Source organism: Ochotona princeps, chromosome 4, assembly GCF_030435755.1.
Source record: "Ochotona princeps isolate mOchPri1 chromosome 4, mOchPri1.hap1, whole genome shotgun sequence".
Lineage (NCBI taxonomy): Eukaryota > Metazoa > Chordata > Mammalia > Lagomorpha > Ochotonidae > Ochotona > Ochotona princeps.
In genome coordinates, this window is record NC_080835.1 from 78187628 (window position 1) to 78212941 (window position 25314).

Consider the following 25314-nt stretch of genomic DNA (forward strand, 5'->3'; position numbering starts at 1 on the left):
GAAATATTAGAACTCAATTTTTGTGTCACTGAAAGGCAATCTATCAGATCTTTAAGAAGGCCAGAGAAGATGATGTTCATTTGGCATCCACTCATGAACTGCCAGAAACTCTTATGATGATCACCTTTGCTCACCCACTAGCTGGAAGATGTCAGGCAACTGACTTGCATCCTCAGAGCAGACAATGTCTTATTTGTGAACTGCAGAGGATAACAGTCCCTGACTCCTACATTTGCTGCAAAAAATTCAGTGAGCTGTTTATGAAGTTTTAACCAAGGTGTCTTATGTATCGCTATGGCCCCGTAAATAGTGCCTATGACCTCTATAACATCATTCCAAGAAGTGGCCACGTTCTCTGTGTGAGAAACGAGTGGCTCTAGTATTTGGAGAGCTAAGACTGCAGTTGAGGTCTATGATCACAAACTCATTTTTGTTGTTGTTATTATTTTATTATTTTACTGTATATATTAGCTCTAAAGGAATATGCAAAATGGAGTGCTTTTAAATATTTAAAAATATAGTAACCAGTATAGAAAAATTTCTTTTTAAAATGTACCTTCAGTTAATTATCTCCCTTACAGACATAACCTTGCTTTCCCCAGTCTGAGTAATTGGATACACTCTACCAGATTCTGTCTGGAGAGGTGTCTATTTCTGATGAATGTCCTACCTGATTAAACTTTGATACCTTGTGAAAATTTACTTCTTTGGGACTAGAATTATGGAACAACACCTTAAGCCATGTTACTAGCCACTCTTTTATCATAAGAGTCTACATTGGAGCATCAGTCTGGGTCCATTTCCCTGCTATTTCACCTGGGAAGGCAGTGGAAGATGGCACAAGTACTTGGATTCCAGCCACCCCAATAAAACACTCACAGAAAGTTCCTTCTCCTGCTTTGACCTGGCCCAGGCTGGGCTACTGTGGTCATTTAGGAAGTGAAACAGATAACGGAAGACTTACCTGATCTTCCTTTTTCTGTTCTTCTTGCCTCTCTCTGTCATTCTGCCTTTAAAATTAATAAGTAAGTCTTAAATAAATTTTGTTTATTTTTTTAGCTTACTTGAAAGAGAGGGAGAGGTATTTAGGAGGCCTCCTCCCTCTGGTGTACTCCTCAGATGCCCTCAATAGTCAAGGTTGGGCTCAGTCAAATCCAGAATTCCAGAGCTTGGTTGTGGTCTCCTATGTGGATGTCAGAGACTCAGCTACTTGAGCCATCATGATCTGCCTCATAGTGGGTGCATTAATAGGAAATCGGGATTGGGAGCACAGCTGAAACTCAAACACAGGCCCTGTACTGTGGAATGGACTCATCCCTCATGGTCTCTTGACCACTGTGCCAAATGCTCAACTCTGAAGTAAATTTTCTTGTGACTGTCCCTTAGACTTTTAATGTCAGACTTGAAGTTTACCTTAGCCTGTATCTCAGGGAAGATGTTTTCTGTAAGAGGTCAAATTATGGCAGAAGTTGAGGGGTCCAGGGTGTTATCTGTGTATAGGTAGTGAAGGGACTCCTGCTCCTCCTACTGCAGTGTACCGTACCCTGCTGCATCACATAGGGTGCTAGGTAGTGCCAGTGTTAGCTTTGTGGGTCCGATCATGGCAACAACTCAGATGCTTTGCCCCAGTCCTCAGGAAAACTTTCTTCCTGATCTCTTCAATGAATGAACTACAGAGAAGCATTTTCTTTACAGAAGTCCATCCCCAGGATGACCCTTTGTCTTGGTTCTAGTTTCACCTCTTTGGCTCAGAATCCTGTTAGGTATTCTTAGCTCTTAGCTGGATTATGTTAAGACACATGTCTGGCAAGCAGCAGGAGTGGGTTGGTACCTCCAGGCCTGTCTCCTTGATTAGTTTACTCTGTCAACATTCTTGGCAGGAGTTGGCAAATGGTCAGCTGTGAATCAGAGAATCCGCCCTGCCTTGCCTGCACCCCTTATTCGACCCTACCTCACCCTAGTTTCCCAGACTGTAGGCTCCGGGGTTAGTACAGTGAGGAAAACAAACATACTAAGGTGCCAGGCTAATTCCTACCACTCTAGTGTATGACATTCACCAGCTTCTGTTTTAGCTTGTTCATCATGTCTCTTAGTTGGAGAACTGGAACTGTTTGTGTTAAGGCCACTTTTTTTCCTTACTGGATTGTATTGACTTTGAGTAACAGAAATATAGTCAGGTACATAATAAATTCAAGCTACTCTTGATTATATAGGTTGTTTTGTTTTATTCTCATATGAAAACCTATGAAGTACGCAAACCACTGCTCCAAGAAGAGAAATCAGTACCCAAGTCATGCAGTTTCTGAATGGGAGGGAGGAGTTAGGCATTGGTTTGACTGACTCCACAACCAATGCTATCTGTCATGTATTATCTCCATGTCTGTGGCCCTCTGGGTGTAAGCTGTAATAGAGAAAATCAAGTAGCCAATGTCGTCGTTTTCCTGGCCCTTCACTATTTCCCAATAGTTCAGTGATACAGTCAGCATGCTGCTAACTCGGGATATCCTCTCACTGTGATCATTATTACTCATGGTGTATACATGAGCACAGGAATCTTTCCTCTTCATTTGTAATGTGTAGTGGAAATGAGCTTTAATGTTGGATAAATGCTCAGTTTCCTCTCTTCTGTTGCTAGAAATGCCAAGTCATTTATCCATTTTCTATACACAATGCAAAGGAACTTTTGATTCAACTCTTGCTGAATTGAGATGCTGGACTTGTTTTTTAAAATCAAGGTAACTACAGGGAGTTGAATCTTGAAGTTAAAGGAATGAAAAAGATAAAATGAAATTTCTTGAAATTATTTTTTAAACTCCTCAGTAGGGTGAATTTTTACTCTTGACAGATTTGGTCTTATCCAATATGTAGCATTGGCAGCTCCACACAGAGCTGGTCCTAAGACAACACTGGAAAGGCTGTCTCTGCTTTCATTTCTTATTCTCACCCACTGCTGCTTTTTCTCAAGGGATGCCTGGTTGTCATGCCTGGGAGCTTGGCGTAGACACAGAACAGTACCTTTCTAGTGACAGAACCTGGTTCTAGCCAATCACTGGATGATAGACTGTAAAGCAGACTCATCTCAGTAGACCTTCATTTCCTCTTGATAATGTTACGGGGTATGAGCAAGATCATGCCAGACATGTCTAAGGTTTATTAAGGAGTCTTTAGTAACCAAACTTGGTGATAACAGGGCCCACTACAAATAGCAAATCGTAAGTCTGTATGGCAATCCAATCAATCGTAACCCCAGGAGGAACAAATGGTCATTACCCTCAAGAAGGTACATTAAGCTAAAGACCTATATCCCAGCTTTCCCAACAATGTAAGTTATCCTAAGAGACATGCAACGAATAACCTGGACACACAAAGCTGTAGTCACCCCTCCCTGGCCGCCCTGCCCTCACTCCACCACTGCTAGGCCTCACCTCTCCTGTAACTCCCAACAGCACACAAACCAGAAATACAAAGCATCTTAGCATTTCTATCTGTATTGTCCCACCCAAGCAGTAAACAGAGGATGAGGAATAAAGACAGACAGGGGACATGCTCAGGGGAAATCTGTTCGCAGAGGTACTGGGGAGGCCAGAGTCAGAGTGCTAGATGGGAGCACAGAGTGAGCCCTTTCTTATAGTGAACCTGTATAGGGGCCTGTGAGGGGAGTGGTTACACAACAGTGCAATACCGCTCCCTCTCAGTTGATAGGTGAGAGTCACAGGTGGGCAGGAGGGAACACCTAGGTGGTGGTGGGGGGAGTGGCTTCCAAGCTCATGACCCTGAACTAGCTGCCTACTTCACTACAATAAGGTGGTCATTATATGCTCACAACATAGAGCAATGTTTGTAGACTGCAGGCAGCGAATAATATGTAAGTACTGTGGTAAATGTCAGAATCATTAATAAAGACCTTCGCGACAAAAAGCCCAGGAGCAGATGGCTTACCTCTCTGCATTTATACCTGCCACCAGGCACCAAGGGGAAGGCAGATGGTGTCCTTCCACGTGGAGACAAGCTGGTGAGGAACGTCTGCTTTATTATGTACGGGTTACAGCTTTTAAAGGGAAAGAAAGGTGAGGGCAAGATGGCATCTTCTGGCAGAACCCCTCCCCTTCTCTCCTCCCTCCCCCCTCCGCCCACTAAAGACACCATAATTGGCTATATGACACACCTATTTCCCTTGATCTTCTGGTCATGTTCCACGTGTATTTCCCATGACCTTCTAACCATGTTGAAGGTCACACTGCATGTGTAGACCTGGGACCTGTGCCTCAGGCCATGGGGAGGAAAGCTCTGAGCCACACCCACCAGGTAGCAGGGATTGTCCAAAATTACTTGCTGAATTCTATCAAATAAAGAAGAAATAATTCAAATTCTTCTCAATCTATTCAAAACCTTTGAAGGAGGGGGAGAATCCTCCCAAACCTCTTCTTTGAAGTCAGCATCACCTTAATCCCAAAACTAGAAAAATTATACAACAAAGACAGAGAACTAGGGAGCAATATCCCTATGAACATAAATGCTGAAATCCTCAACAAAATGCTAGCTGTTTGAACCCAAGACACGGAAAATATTACTTGTTCAGATCAAGGTGGGATTTATCCCTGGTAGGCAGGGTTGGTTCAATTTACACAAATAAAAAAAATATTATGCATCACATTAACAAATTGAATAAAAACTGTAGGATTATCTTCATATATTTTGAGAAAGCATTTGATGAAAAAATCCTTTCATGATAAAAACCTTAAGCAAATTGGGTATAGAAGGAACATTCCTCAGCACAGTGAAGGTAACATATGACAAACCCAAAGCCAGCATCATATTGAATGGGAAAACATTGAAGCATTTCTATTCAGAACTGGAACCAGATAAGGATGCCCATTGTCACCATTAATATTCAATATACTTTTGAAAGTTTTAGCCAGAACCATCATGTAAGAAAAATAAACCAAAAGAATACAGATTGGAAAGGAAGAAGTCAAATGATGCTTGGAATGGCGAAATTGGCAGCAGTTCAGAACTGCTGAACTATCAAAACCACTTGAGAAGTGCCCTTGGAGCATGCCCCATGTTGGGTACCCTGGAATGAGTGTGAGGTTGGGTGGGGCTTCTCCCTTTTTTTACCCCCTCACCCCAGATACAGAAAAAAAAAGAGAGAATGTGGAAACAATGGTCTTGCCCACTTTCCTGTAACCCTTTACCATATGCACCCTAATCAACTATGTAAAGATTATAAAATAATAGTAATAATAATAATAGAATTGGAGCAGCTTGGGTCTGAACTTGTTTCCACATGGGATGCTTGTAAGGCAGACAGAGACCATTATCCCCACCTAAATCCATTTTAAATAAGAACACAAAGCCAGAAACATCACATGCAAGATTTGAAGGCCTACTACTGACTAATTAAAAACAAAATAGCCTGGTACTAGCAAAAAATAGACATTCATATAATGAAACAACCTAAAAACCCCAGAAATTAATACATTCACCTATAGCCAACCATTTTTGGATTAATGAACTAAAATCAACCCCGGGAGAAAGGGCAGTCTCTTTAACAAATAATGCTGCAAAAATTTTATCTATGCATGAAAGACCCTTACTTTATACAAAAATCAACTCAAAATGGATCATCAAGGCTCTAAATCTATGACTTGGTGGCACGAAATCATTAGAAGAAGAATGTGAAAGCTGCAAGGCATGGACATAGGCAAAGACTTTTTGGAAAAGACCCTCTAAGTACAAGCAATGAAATGAAAAATTGACACAACTCCATGTCGTCTTGGTCCAGCCCCTGCCACTGTGATGTGTTTTGGGGTTCCCATGTATACAATGATGAGATAATCTTGAAATTGAGTCAGTTTAGAGAATTGGAATTTCAGATTTGAATATGCATTTCACATCATCTGAAGGTAAGATGACAGTTGAACAGACACGCTAAGAAGTTGTGGAGGCAAATGGTGTCTTAGAGGAGAGAGTTCAAGTGTCAAGGAACTAAGGGAATGGAGTTGAGAGGACAACATAGCTCAAAGGAAGCACCAGCCAGGTTGGAAGAAAAGGAAGGAGTCTGCTGAGGAGTCAGTCTGACTCACCTCTCAGGCCATCAATACAGGGAATGCTATAATTTCTACATCTGCTGATTTTTCCTCATTAGATATGTACCCAGAAGTAGGATAGCTAAATCATATGTAGATCTATTTTTGTTTTCTTTGGACCTTCCATGCTGTTCTCCATAATTTTTTTGATTTTTATTTTTCATGATATGGTTCTGTAAGTTTGGGGATTTTGCCTTCTATCTTCCTCTCTCCCTTTCTTCATATACTATTATGACAGTATAGTTCTTCAAAAACAGTTACATACCCACCGTTCTGCTATTTAAGTGTATCATGACCTTGTCTGTCTAGAAAGTGGTATAAAGTTCAGCATTCTATGGTTGAGATATATTTAACTTTCATAGGAGTACATATCTTATTCTGGAATAGAGATGCATACTGAAATGTATCTTCACTTCTCAATATGATAGTCTCTATTATACAGTGCCTTTAGATGAATATATGTACATACATGTTTACCTATATATACCAATTGATCTTGTATTTTGTGCGAATGTCCCCTTATATCAGACAGAAAATATAATTCTTGTCTGTTGGGGATTGGCTTATTTCACTAAGCATTATGTTCTCTGCTTGGGATAATTTTGTTGCAAATGGCAGAATTCCATTCTTTTTAGTGGCTGAGTAGTATTTCATAGAGTAGATGTATCACAGTTTCTTTATACATTTCTCTTTCCACGAGCATCTGGCTTGTTTCCATGTCTTTGGTATTATAGATTCATGATGGATACCTTAATTTGTATTCCTATCAACAATGTGCAAAAGTTTCCTTTTCTCCATATGCTTTTCAGAATTTATTATTGTCATTTTATTGTCTTTTGCTAATAGCTTTTATAACTGGAATGGTTTTGATTTACATTTCCATATATATGTGATACTGACAATGTCTTCATGACTTATGGCCATTGTATATTTTTTCCTGGAGATACATCTATTCATTTCCTTTATTTCTTAATAAGATTGGCTATTAATTTGTAGTTGAGTTTTTTGGGTCTTTTATATAGTCTTAATGTTAATCCCTTGGCAGATGATACAGTTTGCAAAAGTTTTTCCCATTCTGTTGCTTGCCTCTTCATTGTGTTGATTGTTTTCTATGCTGAGAAGACTCTTAATTCATGATAATTGTTGCCTCTGCTCTTTTGGATCATATGCAAAAAGTCATAGCTGTGCCTGTGTCCTGAAATGTTCAGTGTTTTGCTTGTGGATATCCCATTTTCTTAGCAACATTTATTGAAGAGGCTCTCTTTTTAGGGTGTGTTTTATGTTTAAATTATTTTCTTCTATTTTTTTTTTTTTTTTACTTTATGGTACAATTCAATAGGCAAAGATTAATTAGCTATAGTTTATGGATTCATTTGTGGAGTTTCTTTTCTGTCCCCTTGTGCTGTGTGTGTTTTAGGCCAGTGAAATGCTGTCTAGATTAAAACACCTCTGTAGTATGTCTTTACAATCTGGTATTGTTTAAGGTTACATTAACTATTTGGTATCTTTTATGCTTGCATATACATTTTAAGATTGTTTTTATAGTTCTTTTAGGGATATCATTGATAATTTGACAGAGCTTGAGTTATATCTTTAATTTACTTTGAATAATATGGAAATTTTAATAATAGCAATTTCTCTATTGTATAATGTGAATTTTCCATTTTTATGTTATTTTGATTTTTTCATTAATGTTTTATGATTTTAATGGTAAAGATGTTCACATTTTGTTAGTTACTACAAAGATTTTATCTTTTAGCTATCATAAATGAAAATGCTTTTAGAATTTCTTTTTCAGCAAGTTTGTTATTGATGTCTAAAAACACTACTGATTTGTATGTTGATTTGTATGCCATAACTATACTAAATTAGTTAATCAGTTGTAATAGTGTCTTTATAGTCTTTTGCTTTTTCTGTATAGAATCATTTCATCTGCCAATATTTATATTTACACATCTTTGTTTCATATTGTGTGCCTTTTATTGCTTTCTTTTGCACAATTGCTTTGGCTGAAACCCTAGTATTTAATTATTCTGGACAGACCAGGCATCCTTGTCTGGTTCAGATCTCAGAGGAACTATTTCCAGCTTTTCTCTATTCAATATGATATTGTCAAGGGGTTTGTCACATACAACTTATTATGTTGTGGTGTGTTTCTTTGGACCTAAGTTTTTTTTTTAATCATGAATGCATGATGATTTTTCTTTAAAAAATATTTGTTGTATTTATTGGAAAGGCAGATTTACAAAGAGAAGGAAAGACAGAGAGAAAGATCTTATATCTGCTGGTTTACTCCCCAAGTAGCTGAGACAATCTGAAAACAGGAGCCAGGAGCCTGCCCTGGGCCTTTCACATAGGTACAAAGTCCCAAGGTGCTGGGCCATCCTCCAGTGCCTTTCCAGGCCACAAGCAGGGAGCTCGATGGGAAGTGGAACACCCAGGACATGAACTAGCACGCACATGGGATCCTGGCACATGCAAGATGAGGACCTAAGCAATGGGCCGTTTTGCTGGCCCACACAATGAATTTTGTTGAGCACCTTTTATGCCTTTCTTAAGATGATAATAAGATTTTTATCCAACATTCTTTCAATGTGATGCGTTATGTTCATAGATTTGTATTGATTGAACCATTCCTGTATCCCCAGGATAAATTCTACTCGATCATGGAACATGAATGTGTGTGTGTGTGTGTGTGTGTGTGTGTGTGTGTGGTGGTGGTGGTTGTTGTTGGGTTTGATTTTCTACCACTTCTTTGTGAATTTTTGTAACCATGTTTGTCAGGAGATTAATCTATAGTTTTCTTTTTTGTTTTTGTGAATTGCCTGACTTTGTTATCAGGGTAAAACTATCCTTATAGTATGGGTCTAGAATTTGTTGCTTTGAAATTTTGTAATAGGATTGCTGGTGTTTCTTACTTAGAACTCTGGAAGTATTCGGCAGTGATACCATCTGGTCCTGTGTGTTTCTTTGTTGACAGTCTTTGCTGATTTAATGTCACAACTCATAATCGGTCTGTTCAGTTTCTCTGTCTCTACACTTCACTTTTGCAGGCACACACATACTTGTTATTTTCTAGTTATCCTTTGTATTTCTATAGTATCAGTTGTAATGTCTTCTTAGACATAGTCATGTATAATATGATGAGTTTGTGTCTTCTTTTTTTTCCTCATCTGGTTAAAGATTTCTCAGTTTTTGTTTCTTTTTTAAAAAGTCAGCTCTATTTCATTTATCTGTTTTATTGTTTGTTTTCTTTGTTTTTATTTCATTTATTACTGTTCCTTGTTGTTTTTTACCTTCTACCAACTTAAACTTGGTTTCTTCTTGTTTTTCTATACTCTGCATTTGTTGATTGTAATGTTCTGTGCATTCTGTTAGATCCATTTGGTTTATGGTGTCAGTTAATTCTCATGTTTAAGAGTAGGATGTTAAAGTCTACAGATATTATCTTAGATCTTTCCATTTAAAAATATTATCTTTATTTAAAGACAGATTTTATAGAGAGCAGGAGAGACATAGTGAAAAAACTTCTGTCTGCTAGTTCATTCCCCGAATAATCACAGTGACCATAGTTGAACTGATCTGAGGACCTATCCAGAAACTTCTTCCAGATTTTCCACATGGGTGCAGGGACCAAAGGACTTGGGTCATGAACTGGCACACATATGGTATGTGGGCACTGCAGACAGATGATTAGCTTGCTATTTCATCATGCTGGCCCTTTCCCCTCTGCCCCTCCTTTTAACTTAGTTATTCATAAATCAGATACTGAGTTTAAGAGGGAGAGGAAAGGAGTGAAGAAACATTTTCCACCCACTGATTCACTCCCCAACTGGTCACAATGGCTAAGGCTGGGCTAGCCTGAAGCCAGGAGCACAGAACTCTGTCTCGGTCTCTCATGTGGGTAGCAGGGGCCCAAATACTTGGGCCATCCTTGGTTGCTTCCCCACACTCTTAGCAGAGAGCTAGATTAGAAGCAGAGTAGCTGGACTAGAATTGACTCTCTGGGATGCCAGCATCACAGCTAAAAGCTTAACCCACTACAACCTGACACTGTCCTCTTATAATTCACTTTAGATCTAACAATACTTGCTTTATAAAATTGGATCCTCCAGAATTAGATACAAATAGGTTTATAACTAACATAGCCTTGTATTGAATTGTTCTCTTGATTGCTATGTAACGACCGTCTTCTTACAGTTTTTGTTTTACAGTCTGTTACGTATGATATCTGTATAGCTATTCCTCTTCATTTTTGGTTTTCTTTCTGTGGATTGTCATTTTATGTGCTTTCCCTTTTAGTCTACCTGGATCTATGTTGGGAAAACAAGTTTCTCCCAAGCAACATAGCATTAGGCAAGATATACAGAGAGGAGAGACAGAGAGAAAGATTTTCTATCTGCTGATTCACTCCCCAACTGGCCACAATGGCAGGAGCTAAGCTGATCCGAAGCCAGGAGCTTCTTCCGGGTCTCCTACACAAGTGCAGGGTCCCAAGGCTCTGGGCTGTTCTTGACTGCTTTTCCAGGCCAGAAGCAGGGAGCTGGATGGGAAATGTGGCTGCCGGGGCACGAACCAGCGCCTATATAGGATCACAGTGTGTGCAAGGCAAGGACTTTAGCCTCTAGGCTACTGGGTCGGGCCACATTTTATATATATATATTAATCTAATAATTGAAAATAGTTATTAATGAAAAAGAGTTAATGATGAATTGGTCTACTTATCATTTCTTTGGTATTCTATTTGATTAACTCATTCTTTTCATAGTGAATTTTTTGTTTTCATTGTTCATAATTGCCTTTTATGTTTTTGTGCATCAGAAGCACTGATGTATCTTTTGCAAATCTGGTCTGGTGGTGATGAATTACTTCAGTTTATATTTGTCTTAACACATCTTTATTTCTGTTAGTTTATGGAAGATGAATTTCCTGGATAAAGTATTATTGGGTGACAATTCTTTTTTTTCAGAACTGAAAACATCTCATTATATTTCCTCCTGCACTAAAGTGTTCCTGATGAAAAATATCTGCTCTTCACCTAATGGCGATTTTCTTAAATGTAACCTGGTATGTTTCTCTCGCAAACTTAAGAATTTGCTTTTGGTGCATGGTGCAGTGGCCTAGCAGCTGAAGTTCTTGCCTTGAACGTGCTTGGATCCCATATGGGTGCTGGTTCTAATCCCAGCAGTCCTGCTTCCCATCCAGCTCCCTGCTTGCGGCCTGGGAAAGCAGTTGAGGACAGCCCAATGCCTTGGTACCATGCACTCACATTGGAGACCTGGAAGAGCTCCTGGCTCCTGGCTTCAGATTGGCTCAGCTCCAGCCATTGTGGCCACTTGGGGAATGAATCATCAGACAGATGATCTTCCTTTCTGTCTCTCTTTCTCTCTGTATATCTGACTTTGCAAGAAAAAAAAAAAAAACAGAATAAAATAAATGTTTTGAAAATGTTTGTTTTTGTATTGCACTTTTGGGAGTTTGACTTGATGTGTCTTAGTGAGTGTCTTTGGTTATGTCTATTTTGGAGTTCTACATATGTTGTGAACTTGGATATCCTTTTATTTCTCTGTATTTTGAAAATTTTCAGCTATTATTCCACCTAATAAGTTTTCTGTGCCCTTAGTTTTTTTTTTTTCTTTCCCTCAGAAATTCCATTATATGAATACTAGTTCATGTAATGATGTGACAAAGGCCATGGATGTTTTCTTTTGATCTGGCTGGAATATTTCAAGGACGTAATTTTTTCAAGATCATATACTTTTTCAAAGTTATCTCTGTTGATGAGACTTTTGATTTTTTTGCTTATTTGACATACTGAGCTCTTTATCTGTAAGATTTCCCTTTAGTTCATTTTCAAGATCTTTGTTTCTGCGTAATTTCTATTTCATATTATGCACTTATTTTTATTTAACTGTATTATCTGTATTTTCTTGGATTTCCTTGTATGTGCTTATCATTCTTTTGAATTATTTATCAAAAACATATTAGTCACTATTTTTGTGAGATATAATATTAAAGTGTTACGATGTTTCTGTCTAGGTATAATATTGCCTTTTTCATATTTCATGTATTTCTGTGTTGACATTTGCACTTCTGGTACATCAGTTGTCTGTTACTTTTAAGGCATGGCTTTCATGGACTGAATTCTTTACTTTTCCTGAAGATACATCTCTGAGTGTCAGCTGGTAAGCTATTTTGGCTTGAATTTGAGTTGGATGCTGAAGTGTATTCTCTGTGTATCATGTTCTTCCATTAATGGTGATAGAGGCAGCAGAGCTGGTGGAGGCAGCTGGTATTGACAAGCTGTAGAAAGAGGCTGGTCAACCTGTACAAGTGGATGCGACCAGCCATATGCACCAAGCCAGAGTTGCACGGGCAACTAACCCACTAGAGAATGTAGCATCACAGGCCAGATGAGTGCATACCAAATGCTTCCCCCAAACTTCAGGCAGACTCAGTCTCCACTAGGACTAGCATCATGGGCACTCATCAAAGACAGGGCCTACTAGAGAAGGACAACAGCATACCTGGCATGGGCATAGGCTATAGTGGGGTTAGGACGTGAAGCGTTCTCCAAAGCTGAGAACCCTTGGAGATAGGGGTCATGCAGTTCAGGTGAGTTTGGCTAGCCAACTTCACCCACCAAGGCAGGGATGGTCTGAAACTTAGCTGACATTGAGGTCTAGCGTGCTCACCAGGGATGGGTTAGGCTGAAAAATGGAATCTCAGCTGGTGTTTATGACCAACCATGTCCACCAAAGCTGAGGCAGACTTCAGCTGTAGTCAGGGGACATGGGTGCTTCCTTAGCCATCGTCTTCCAGGAAAGGAGCTGTACAACTTGGACAGTTATACATGACTGTGTAATAATTGCCAGGATTACTAGGATTCAAGCACACGATAATAGTGGACCCCTTCTGTATCTAAGATTACTGATAAGCAGTGTCCCCCAAGATGGGGTCTGCTAGGTCCTGTTCACACCTTCCCCTCTTATGGGGCTTGCCTGAAGCTGTTGAGCTGGACTCTTGGTTACTGGCATGCTTTGTTCTTCTCTATATTGCCGTACCATGTTTTTGTGCCCAATATGGTTCCCGTAACTTTCATGGTAATGTCTGGAGTTTACCACTGAAAACTCATGTAATAACTTATTTCTTTGCTGTTTGGTTGAGAGGAGGAGCCACAGGGTGGGCACCTCTGGCCATCTTGTGCTCCCTTGTCTCATTGCAACAGTCTTCTCACTAGTTTCGTTTTCTTCAGTCTGGCCCCTCAAACATCCTCTATGGTAGGTACAAAAAATTTTCTCAACTGCACATCTGATTCCATCAGTTCTCCACTTAACTGCGTGCCTTTCCCCTTTTCCCCCAATGGTTCTGCTCTCTCAGAATGCAGTCCTGACTCATAGTCACACACAGCTCTCTCAGCGTCCTGTTCTTGCTCTCCAACTCACTCTCTGCAGCCCTCTTCCCACATGCTTGTCAGGCTCCTGCCATGTACCTGTGTGCTCAAACTCTGGCTCCATCTTTATTGTTGTTCAGGCTCTTCCTGCTGCCTGGAACACCCACAAACTCACTTGCTGGCAAATTGCAACTCCTCCTTCAAGGTTGAAGTTATGCTGCTCTGGGAATCTTCCTTGGTTTCTCGTATTACACCTTCATCAAGATTGCTTAATTACTACATAGACCCATTTCCATGGCTGTAACTCTCAAGTCTCTAATGTTATTTCTATCTCTGTGAAGCTATATAATCCAAGAAGTTCATTGTTGACTCATTTTTATCCAACCAGCTCATTCTGTAAGCATTTAAGAAGAAAATAAAAGAAGAAAAGATTTGTATTAGATCACACATGAGAAGGGGCAGGACTGAGGACCGAAACAGGTGTCCCAATTCCTTGCATTATGTTCTCCTGGGTGGTGTTAATTATAATTTCTTCAAATAAATGTTTGTAGTGTCACATGAAAATTGAATGTGAAGTAACATTATATTTTATTGATTTTTAAAAATTTCACAGGCCTATGAATATCCCACCTGATTATGGTGAAAACATTCAAAATCCCATGTTTCTTGGTTTTTGTTTTCAGAGAATTATACATTATCTGAAAATGCTCTATAGTCACCCAACTGTACAGTAGAACACCCAAACTTTTACTGCTTCCTGACTTTTTTTTTAAGATTTATTTTTTTATTACAAAGTCAGATATACAGAGAGAGGAGGAGAGACAGAGAAGAAGATCTTCCGTCCGATGATTCACTCCCCAACTGAGCCGCAACGGGTCGGTGCGCGCCGATCCGAAGCCAGGAACCAGGAACCTCTTCCAGGTCTCCCACGTGGGTGCAGGGTCCCAATGCATTGGGCCGTCCTCGACTGCTTTGCCAGGCCACAAGCAGGGAGCTGGATGGGAAGTGGAGCTGCCGGGATTAGAACCGGCGCCCATATGGGATCCCGGGGCTTTCAAGGTGAGGACTTTAGCTGCTAGGCCACGCCGCCGGGCCCAACTGCTTGCTGACTTTAATAATTACTCATCAACCTTCCCCTTCCTTCTCTCCTCCCAATTCTCCCCAACCTCTAGTAATCTCAATTGCACCTTTAATTTTTAAGAGATTGCCTTTTTTTATACTATACATATGAGTGAGATCATGCAATATTTGTATTTCTGTGTGTGGCTTGTTTTACTGAACATAATAACCTCCATTTCCATTGCTGCAAATGATAAGATTTCATGATTTTTTATTGTTGAACATTATTCCATTGTGTATATGAACCACATTTCTTTGTATTCTCACTGGTTGATGAGCACTTATGTTGTTTCAATGGCCAGGCTATTACATAGTTCTGCAATATATATGGGATGTAAATTTCTCTGACAGAGTAATTCCATTGGCCCATATCTGTGAGTCAAGGAACTCCCATAAGCATAGTGATTATAAAATCCTACAACCAGAGCACAACCCTAGAAAGTGTTGGGGTACTTGGAGAATTTTGAGTTCTTTGTTAGCTCATTGGAACAAGTATTAAAATTTTAAACTTGGTTTGTAACAAATTTATGTCTTCTGCACATTTACATGATAGATATTCCTGCTTTCTTTCTCAGATTTACTTCATTAAGGGACCAACATAGATATCCTTAGAAAGATTTTACTTTTATTTTCATTTTTTTTAAGGCAGGGAGAAAAAGGGAGGGAAGGGATATTGGTTTCTTCCCCTACGACAACCCTGATGTTTGCTTAATTATTTCATTTAATGTCTTTATCCAACAAATGCAAAACTGTAAGGGTGTGGTCCACATACATTGCACTATTTTCTGGATGATACAAATGTTTGGTTAGTAAACAGATGCATGGTCTTCTGAAATATTACTAATTACTCACCTTTGGGTTATTTTTGTTGAATTTTACATATCTTTAAGCTCTGGCTTCTGTGTGCTTTTTATGGACCATGAGAAGTAAAAAAAAAAAAGAAAAGAAAAAAAAGGATGATTGTAAAGAAAACATGAAATCACTTGTAATCTTAATAATCTCCATACTGACTTCCAAAGTGGTTGAACTAGCCTACACTCACGTTAACAGTGGAGTAGGGTACCTTTCTCTCCACATATATGCCAGCATGTATTGTTGGCAGAGTTCTGAATATAGGCCAGTCTCACCAGAATTAGGCAAACCTCATTGCAGTTTTTATTTGTATTTCCCTAATGGTTATGGAACTTGATCATTTTTTCATGTCTGTTAGCTCTTTGCATTTGTTCTTTTGAAAAATCCCTCCTCATTTCCTTTGCCCGTTTCCTCATAGAGTTGTTTGTTTTGCTTTCATTGAGTTTCTGAAACTCTTTGTAAATCCTGGTGATTATTCCCCAACTGTTGTTTAGTGTGCAAAGATTTTCTCTTTCTGTTGGTTGGTCATTTGCTTTGCTGTACAGAAGCTTCTTAGTTTGATGTGAACCCATTTATTTATTTTGGTTTTGACTGTTTATGCTTTTGATGACTTTTCTAAGGAGTCTTTATCCAAGACATTACCTTGGAGAGTGATTCCTATGATTTCCTCTCATAAATTAATGGTTTCTGAATGCAGTAGTAGTTCCTTGATCCACTTAGAGCTGATTTTTGTGTAGGGCAACAGGTGCATGTCTTGCTTTTTATTTTGTAGGCTGCTATTCAACTGTTCCAACAGGATTTTCTGAAGAAACCAGCTTTTCCCCCTAGATTGTTTTTAATTGTCTTGTCAAATATTAGTTGGCTGTACATGTGTGGGCTCGCTCCTGGGGTTTCTATTCTGTTCCATTGATTTTTTCTCTGTTTATGTACCGGTGTCAGACTTTTGGACCATGCTCTGTAGCATGTCTTGAGATCTGGAATTGTGATTCCTCCAGCTCTATTTTTATTTTTCAGGATAGCGTTGGCCATTTATGGTCTCTTGTGTTCCCAAATGAATCTTTATATCATTTTTTCTATTTCTGATAATACTGTTGGGGATTTATTGGGATTGCATTGAATCTGCATATAACTTTCAATAATATGGATTTTTTGAAAAATGTCGATCTGTATTGTTTTATAACTTTTGTCCCCACTTTCTAACCCATTCTGAACATGTTTCAATATCAAATAACATAGTATATACCACATTTTAGATGATTGTATTAAATGCCGTTTTGAGAATTTTTAACCATTTTACTTTTGGTGTACATTTAAGCTTTTCTAATTTTCTTTGTCATATTATGAATCAAGTTGTAGGAAATTATCCTGTTGGCAAATCTAGGCACTTTGCTAGGCACATCTATGATTATTTTCTTAGGGTACATTCCTACAATTCCCTTCACTAGATCAAAGGATGTTCTTGTTTTAAACCTTTTAAATACACATCTCTAAATTGCCCCAAAAGGCTTCAGGAATGTATACTCTCTCCAGCAGGGTATGATGGGGGTCTTTTAGGAGCCCTGGACTCGTCTAGAGTCCATCTCATGGCTCAACTTGCTTGTGAGACTGATTTATCCTGATCATTCACTCAATACCTTCAACCAAAACAGGTTGGCCTCCCCTCCTGGAATTTCTCTGTCTACCTCTCTCAAATTCTAATTAATCTAAAAGGTTGTAATGCAGGCAAGGAGAAAGTGGGAGGTGAGATTGCCAACCTTTCCCTGAACCCATGTCTAGTCCTTCCATTCCAGTTCTCCTTACAGAGCAGTATTGAAGCTTCTGGAAAACCACTACTTAGAACCAAAGCTGGACAAACCTAACCAAGACAGCAGGTGATAATGACCTTTCACTGGCTAGAGAATCATTATAATAAAATGACTGTGACTGATACTCCTACTCCCATTACATACCTGATACTATGGAACGTGAAGAAAAGTGAAAGGAAATAGATTGTACTGAAATCTTACCTGAAACGTTACTCTCTGAATTTTCAGACCCTGCCCTGGCTACCAGATGATATAAAGATGATTCAAAGCCTTGTTGAATCCATGTCTCCTTTCAGCATGCTGACATTCCTTTGCAAGCATGCAGTTTCACTTTCATGCATTTAAATCGTAGTCCACTGCCAAGTTTTATCTATTTCTCTTTGGGGTGTGTGTGTGTGTGTGTGTGTGTGTGTGTGTGTGTTGAGAACAAGAACCTGGACCTATCATCTGATGACATCTAGGCCCAGTAACCTCACAACATCTACACACATATTTTATGATCCACGTAATAAGCAGATTCAATGTGCTGGTGTCTATTTTATCCAGATGTCCAACCCTTCTCATTGAATGAAAGTCCCATAGTTTCATTAATAAGCAATAAAAATTCACTATATTGGTGTTTAGCATGCAATTTAGGAAAATTATGTATGGTAATGGGGAAAGTTGTTCCATATGGGCAACTAGAAAATTGATGATTCATGAGGGATTGAAGTGGTAAAGTCTGCTTAACTTATGGTAGAAAGGTTTGACGCACAGAAAATAGAAGTGGGTTGTGGGTTAATGGGTATATATGCGTGACTGGAGGTTTATGAATATTTTCTCTTCTGATTTTTACATTGTTTCCTCAGGAAAAAAAAAGAATCCAGGTTGTTCACTTAGAAGGGTATGGAATGAAAGCAGGTTCAGCGGCAGGCAAAGTGTGAGATAACCAGGCAGGTAAATGAGAACTGAATGGGTTAGGGAAATATGGGATATTTGCCAGGCAGCAGTACAGTCCCTGTGGAAGATGATAGTCATGAGTCTAATGAAAATAGCAAAGTTATGCATTTTTCTCCAGCCATATCCAACTGTATAGGTAAGGAGTAGGCAAACAGGTGGTTAAAATTATGTTTGTCACTTATTTGAGCAAGTATGATAAAGTGAAGGATAAGAACATTGATAATATAAGCAGGGGAAAAACAACTAAATGATTATGGAGGTTTAGTAATTAGTGAAAGAATCCAGTAAAAAAGCATGGTAAGAGAGAAATACTTGTATATCAGAGGACTAAAGGTGGAAAGTAAAGATATTGGAGGTGATATGTTGGCAGGTGGGTAGAAAAATGGTGCTCAGAGAATGGGATAGTTGAAATTGGAAAGTTAGTTGTTTCTCAAAGTCATGCAGTGTTATGTTGCAAACCCAGGTCTCTCTGACCCAAGAGCCCACTCCAACACCAAAGGCACACTGCCAACAGAGCGAAAGATGCATTAACTCAAAATTATGATTGGCCTCTTTGGTATCATTCATGCAAATGAGGCCTCATAGCTTTATATGGGTGAATATTTATAGCAACATATAAAGACAGGGTTGTAAAATTTCTTCTCTCTTTCTTCCCTACCCCTAACTCACCCTCCTACTTCTTACAGAAATAGTAACTGGTTCAGATGATCTGGGCCAGTTCCATGGAGAACATATGTTTGCCTATGAGGGGAAACAGAGCCAGCTAACATGAAAATGTGGGATGCCTTAAGAGTTTTGGGTTTAAATATGTCTCTTATGTTTGTGCCTGTGTGGTTTTCTTTATGAAACTGATCATTATCTTTCCAGCTCAATATCTCCCCTGGGTGTGCTTGGTAAAGGCACCCACCCTCTTCAGATGTTAACTATTCTCTGGCAGCAAAACCATGGACAGGTCTTGTGGCAAGATATACGTGGGGCAGAGTTAAATACAAAACAGACACAGACACATTCAACCATGAGGCATGTTGAGATTGAGCCCATCTCCTATGTGAAGGCTGACAGCAAGAATATTAACTCTACACTTCCCAAATGTTGTCAGTTTATGCCAGAAATCACATGTCCTTCCAATGTTATTCCTCGCTCTCTCACACACATTCACACACACACAGCAGAAAGCATGACAGAGTGTGTTTAGGGTTTGTACCCAGGGCTCACAAGTTTTCAACGTTGTCAGGAAAATATTGTCTCCAGTCCTTTAGGTGATAATGATCATTTAGATGAAAATGATTCCAGACTTCAGTGAACATTTCCCTGTATCCACGGGTAACCTGAAAGAAGGACTGGTTCTCTGTGCCATGATCTGCCAAATACTCCCTCAGAAAGAGACACTGATTATCTCTGGACGAAGGGGAGAAGCAGGATTGCTATTCAATGGAGGAGTTTATGCCTCACTAATCTCATAAAATAATGCAACTCAGCCAGAGACAGGTGATTTAATGCTGGATTTGTCTATAAGGAAAGGCATAGATGAAATAGGGCTAGGGTGAATATATATTGTGTGTGAGTATATGTATGTTGTGTGTGTATGGTTGAGTGCAGCTATGTGTATATTGCAGCATATGAATGTGTGTATATGTGGGTATAAGTTTATATATGCACATTTTTGTGTACAGATGTGCCCATTGTATATGTATGCATGAGTGTGCACGTATGTGTGACTATCACTGCATATATGTATATGTGAGTACATGTGTGTATGACTATCAATGTGTGCACACACACATGAGTACATATATGTATGTATGAACATGTATATGTGAGTGTGTGCATGTGTATACTTAGAATGCCTGTATGTATATGTACTGTGGAGTATAGAGCAGAGGGCTGGGGTCCTATGTACTAGACTAGAAAGAGTGAGCAATGGTTAACAGTGAAAATAAAACCTTAGAAACATAAAATGAGAGAGTTGAATGGGATTTCTGCAAGCATTTAGTACAGCCTCTGTTTGTAGAAAATAAAACAAAACAAAAAATGAGTTAGGAATCTTTTCCACAGAAGGGAAATTATTTGCCTAAGTTTAGAAAACATTGGGCACAATGAGAACATTTTTTCTTTAGGAGCAATATTGCCAAGGTAAGTCAGGAAAAGGATAGCCTCAGGAAATATTGTAGCCCATGATAAGAATTTAAAACCAATGATAAATTATTTGTCAGTGTATATCCCTTGATACTAAGGTGCTTTGCATATACATTTTTATCTTGCAATCTTAGTAACCATATGATAGAGAGGCTACTTCCATTTTATAAATGAGAAGGTCAAGGCTCTAGAAAGTAAGTCACTTGCCTAAAATAAACATACCCTTTAACATAAGGCATTAAGGGACTTGAACCTAGTTCTGTCTAGTTCCAAAGTCAGGTTCCCGCTTTGCACTTCCCTGTGTCTGGTTTTCCTTCTTTCACTCTTCTGCTATGCTGTAACTTTGTTCCCTCTCCACACCAGTGTGAGTCTCTTATGAAAGTGTCCTAACCAGATGCAGCCTTCAGATGACTTTCCTACACCACAATCTTCTGGTTTCTTCTCTACCCTCTGTGTTAGGTGTCTTGCCCCCTATAACTATCTTTGAATTAGCAAGCAATATTAAAGACCCTTTCAATACCCCAGTCACAGTAAGAATTTACCTTATGGCATCATGAAGAGCCAGTTTCTGTCTGCTGCTTTGTGGTTTTTGATTCATTTCTCTAGACTTAAATGTTATCCATTTTCTACAATATATTCATTCCCATACTTACAGATATTCCTTCTAGTGCCCGGTGTACTTGGTGACTGCTTTAAAGTGGTTTTGGATAAGCTTAGTGGTTGCATCTAGAGTGTGGTTGGAAATTTTAGGCTCCACTGTAAGATCTTTCCTCTCAAGTCACAGTAAATAACAAAGTTTTTTTTTAATGTAAGTTTACTATTTCAGCAAAGCAATCTCTTATTTAAAAAAAAACTCCCCACCTTACTTCATACCACAAAGTCACCCCCAAGAATCCCATAAATAGAATGCTGGTGTTACTAGCCCTGTCTCATGTATGGACAGTCTTTCCTCCCTAGTAGCTGAAGTTGGCTGCTCTGAAATAATCTGAACTAGAGTATTGGAGTGATGATGACTGAGATTTAATAACTCAGTGACATCTCCAGCAAGTTCCTTAATCTTATCCAAGCTTCTGTTTTATCATCTGTGGAAGACGATATGAATATAAACTTCCAATTTAACATGTAGCACTCAATAAATAAGCAGTAACCAGAGTATGAAATACACACATAGACCCTGTGATCATTTTGGTTTAATTCATCACCTCTTTCAAGGAACGCATTTCATTGCAAGAGTTAATGCAATACATTTTCATTGTGATTAGAGAGATATGGGGTGCCCAATGATGTCAGGTAGTGGCAGTCATTGCAAGTCATGGTTCTGACATGGCTGTCATGAATACCTCTTTCCCTTTCCACTATTTTGAGAGTGAAGTTTTTTTGCTCTTAGTGGGAGTTGAGTGGGTAGAAGTTTCTTTGAATATCAATGAGTAGGATCTGACCTGCATAGAGGATACCAGCTCTGTGCCTTCTGAGGCAATGAAGAATACCCCCATTAAGAAGGCTGCTTTCAAATTTTAGAACACTTTGCATCATCAGTGGGCTCCTACACCCTGGGCTAAGCAGCACATTTTAAAAAATGTGCACAGAATCTTATCCCATACTGCTTGCTCAGTGGCATATCAAACTATCACTCCCTAATCAGGCAGCAGGCTAGAAAAACAGTTGTAGTGTGAAAACATTTGTCCAGGTGATCACGGTATGTTCTTTTACAACCATTTCATTGGCACCTACATCTTTCTTACTCTGTTGTGAAATAGTGTTCTGGTTATTGTATTTATTCCTTTGTTGTATATGCACACTCTTCCTGAAAGATTATCTAGAATAATATTCAACAGTGTCATCAATGTGGATTTAATTTTTATGGTTCCTGGTAAGTAATTGAATCGACAGTCATTATGAGGTATTGAATAATTTTCCATGCTGTTGATGTTCAAATTCACTAAAATTACACTAACAAGGATCCCCTCTAATGAAAATCAATATGGCAAAAATCTTCATAAGCCAAGAGTCAATACTGAACATTATGGATATCAGGCAGTTGAGCTGAAGTATGTTTAGAGAGCCTACTTGTTAGCATTAAGAGTATGCTCCTGTCTCAGGAAAACATACTGGGCCTGAAATAAATGCCATCTTAAACAGTCACTGATTTGTTGTCACTTTTATTGGACTGGAGGATATGTAGAGAATTGACAATGTATACTTTAAGTTTCTGTGAGTGTGTTTTCAGAAAAAAAATGAGAGAGTGGGTTAGCAAGCTGAATGAGAAAGACCTGCTCTCAATGTGGCTGGAGAACTGCTAAGTAAATGGAAAAGCAGATGGGCAGAGAAAACTCTTCTCTGGTTCATTTTCACTGAACAAAGTGCATTTCTCCTCCTGCACATAAAATAGCAGGGTCTTTTCATTTAAGAGAATGTATAGTAACTGTGTAATTGAGACTATCATATCCAGATGTGAAGATACAATGCAGTAGGCATCTCTACTTCCAGACAAAGAGGGACTCCCAATGAAACTGTTTACTATATATTGACAATAGGAAGCTGGACTCTCTACCATTGTCCAGGCCCACACTGATGGACGTGTGACTGTGTATGAAGAACTATACTGTAGTAATGATATAGGGGAACTCAGTGAGAGGGAAGGAAACTGGGGAGAAGATAAGGGAAATCCCAGTGCCTATGGAACTGTACCATAAAATGAAAATAATAAAAACAAGTAAATAAAAAAAGCAGGGCCATTGGCCTTTGGACTCGACAACATGTACCAGCAGTTCTCCAGGGGCTCAGGCTTCTGACTTCTTGAATTCAGTTGTCATTTCCCGTTTCCGTGTCTCTCCAGCTTGTAGATGGTCATTATGTGACTTTTTAACTTCAGTGATCATGGGAGCCAATTTCCTAACAAATCCCCTCTTTTTTCTTGTCCTATCTGTCTTATCCTATTATTGATTCAGTTTCTCTATAGAGCCCTAATACAGAACACATAAAGTTATTAGTGGAATAAGTTACTAGGAATTAGTTAGTTCTCATCACATTTTTCTGCTTCTACAAATTAAAATGTAGGATGTTCTTTTATTAATTACCATCTTTTTAAAAAGATTTATTCAGTTTATTACAAAGTCAGATATACAGAGAGGAGGAGAGACAGAGAGGAAGATCTTCCGTCCGATGATTCACTCCCCAACTGAGCCGCAACGGGTCGGTGCGCGCCAATCCAAAGCCGGGAACCTGGAACCTCTTCATGGTCTCCCATGCGGGTGCAGGGTCCCAAAGCATTGGGCCGTCCTCAACTGCTTTCCCAGGCCAGAAGCAGGGAGCTGGATGGGAAGTGGAGCTGCTGGGATTAGAACCGGCGCCCATATGGGATCCCGGGGCATTCAAGGTGAGGACTTTAGCTGCTAGGCCACGCCGCCGGGCCCAATTCCTATCTTCTAATGATGAACTGAACAATGATGAAATGAAAGGTTGAGGAAAGAAAGGAAACAAGAATAGAAGGAAAAAAAAATGAGTGGATGGAGTGAGAAATGGAAGGAGGAAAGAATGAAGAAAGGAAGGGATAAACAAGAAATTCCTAAAAGCTTAGAGTGTGCCAAGCAGCAAATGCACTGTAGGACTCTGCAAACAGCTACTATGTACAGATTCTGCCTAAGTTCTGGTAATGTTGTCATTGCTTTCTTAAACATATTATGGTCAGCTTTCATTGGGTAACTGAATGCCACCAGCTGTCATACCAACTGGGCTGAATCAATTAGAGATTGAGGGTCAGTGTAAATAATTACACAACTTAAAATTTTCTTCTATTTAAAATCACTATAAACATATTACAAAGCTGGATGTTGGGAAGAAACATTGGCATGGAATGATGTTCACATGTTCCAAGCTCATGTTTGAGCCACATCCAATTCTCATATGACTCATTATTAGTAAAAAAAATGAATGTGGTCTGTTCACATCTGGCTTCTGATCTTGGGATAAGTATGAAAAGTAATTAAATGTCCTTGCTTTGGAATAAAGATATGTAAACCAAGAATAAGGGAAATAAGGCCAACTGTCAATTTCAGAAGATATTCTCAGTGGCCTCACAACTGCCTTGTTTTGGGTGGTGTGCTTCACCCAGCCTTTTTATCCAGGCTGCAAGAATCAAAGGTCAATTTGGAGTTGATTCAGGATATGAGCAGCTCTGATGAGGGAAAGAAATTTTGTGTTATCACACAGAAAATGCAAGGTACCTCTGCAAAACAAAATCATCACTGTACCCACCAACTGAAGGCAGCTATATACACATAGTGTGGCTATCACTGCTGGGACCCTTAGGCCTTCCACTTCAGAGCCTTTTATGGCACTGATTTCCAGGTCTCAGCATCTGCCTTTCTGCCTAGGAGTTTTCTTTTATCTTCTCATGGGCATGCTAGAGTTGAAATGTTGAAATTTGCTTCTTGTGAGAGCATCATCCAGTAACTGATGGGAAGAAATAAACGTTTCTATTCTCTTGCAGTAACTCTAAGATTCACATGAAGGTACCTCAAAAAGGTTGTAGAGAATGAGCATCCTAAAAAGTTATCCATGAATTTCAACATTTAAAAAAAAATAAACAACTTTTAATTCCATCTTCCCACAACTTTTTTGAAGTACTTTTATACACTTTGCTGTTTCCTAGAATTCAGAGATGGTTAAGCCTCCGTTGGCAATGACACTTCTTTGAGCAATGATTCTCTCATTGGTTGTCTTACCTTCCCCAAGTCACTTGTTTGTTTCCCAGTCAGTGTTCACTGGGAACACTTCTCAAGGATTCATAAATTATTTATGCTTGAATCCTCATATGAAGATCTATTTTTGAAGGAGCCAAGAGTAAGACACAAGTAATCCTTTCTCCTCACAGTTTTTCTTAAGTTTAAGCAGAAGCTTAGGTAATTGTAGTTCTCTTAGCTATAAACTGGTGTTGAAAAAAAATGCTCCAAACACCCACACAGATGAGGCAAGTTATATA

General features: G+C 39.1%; 1 pseudogene; it reads right to left on the reverse strand.

The window, feature by feature from the left end:
- The window catches only part of LOC118758562 (DNA polymerase delta subunit 2-like), a 29680-nt pseudogene extending 16524 nt beyond the window's left edge, over positions 1-13156 (reverse strand).
- Positions 13157-25314: the final 12158 nt, after the last annotated feature.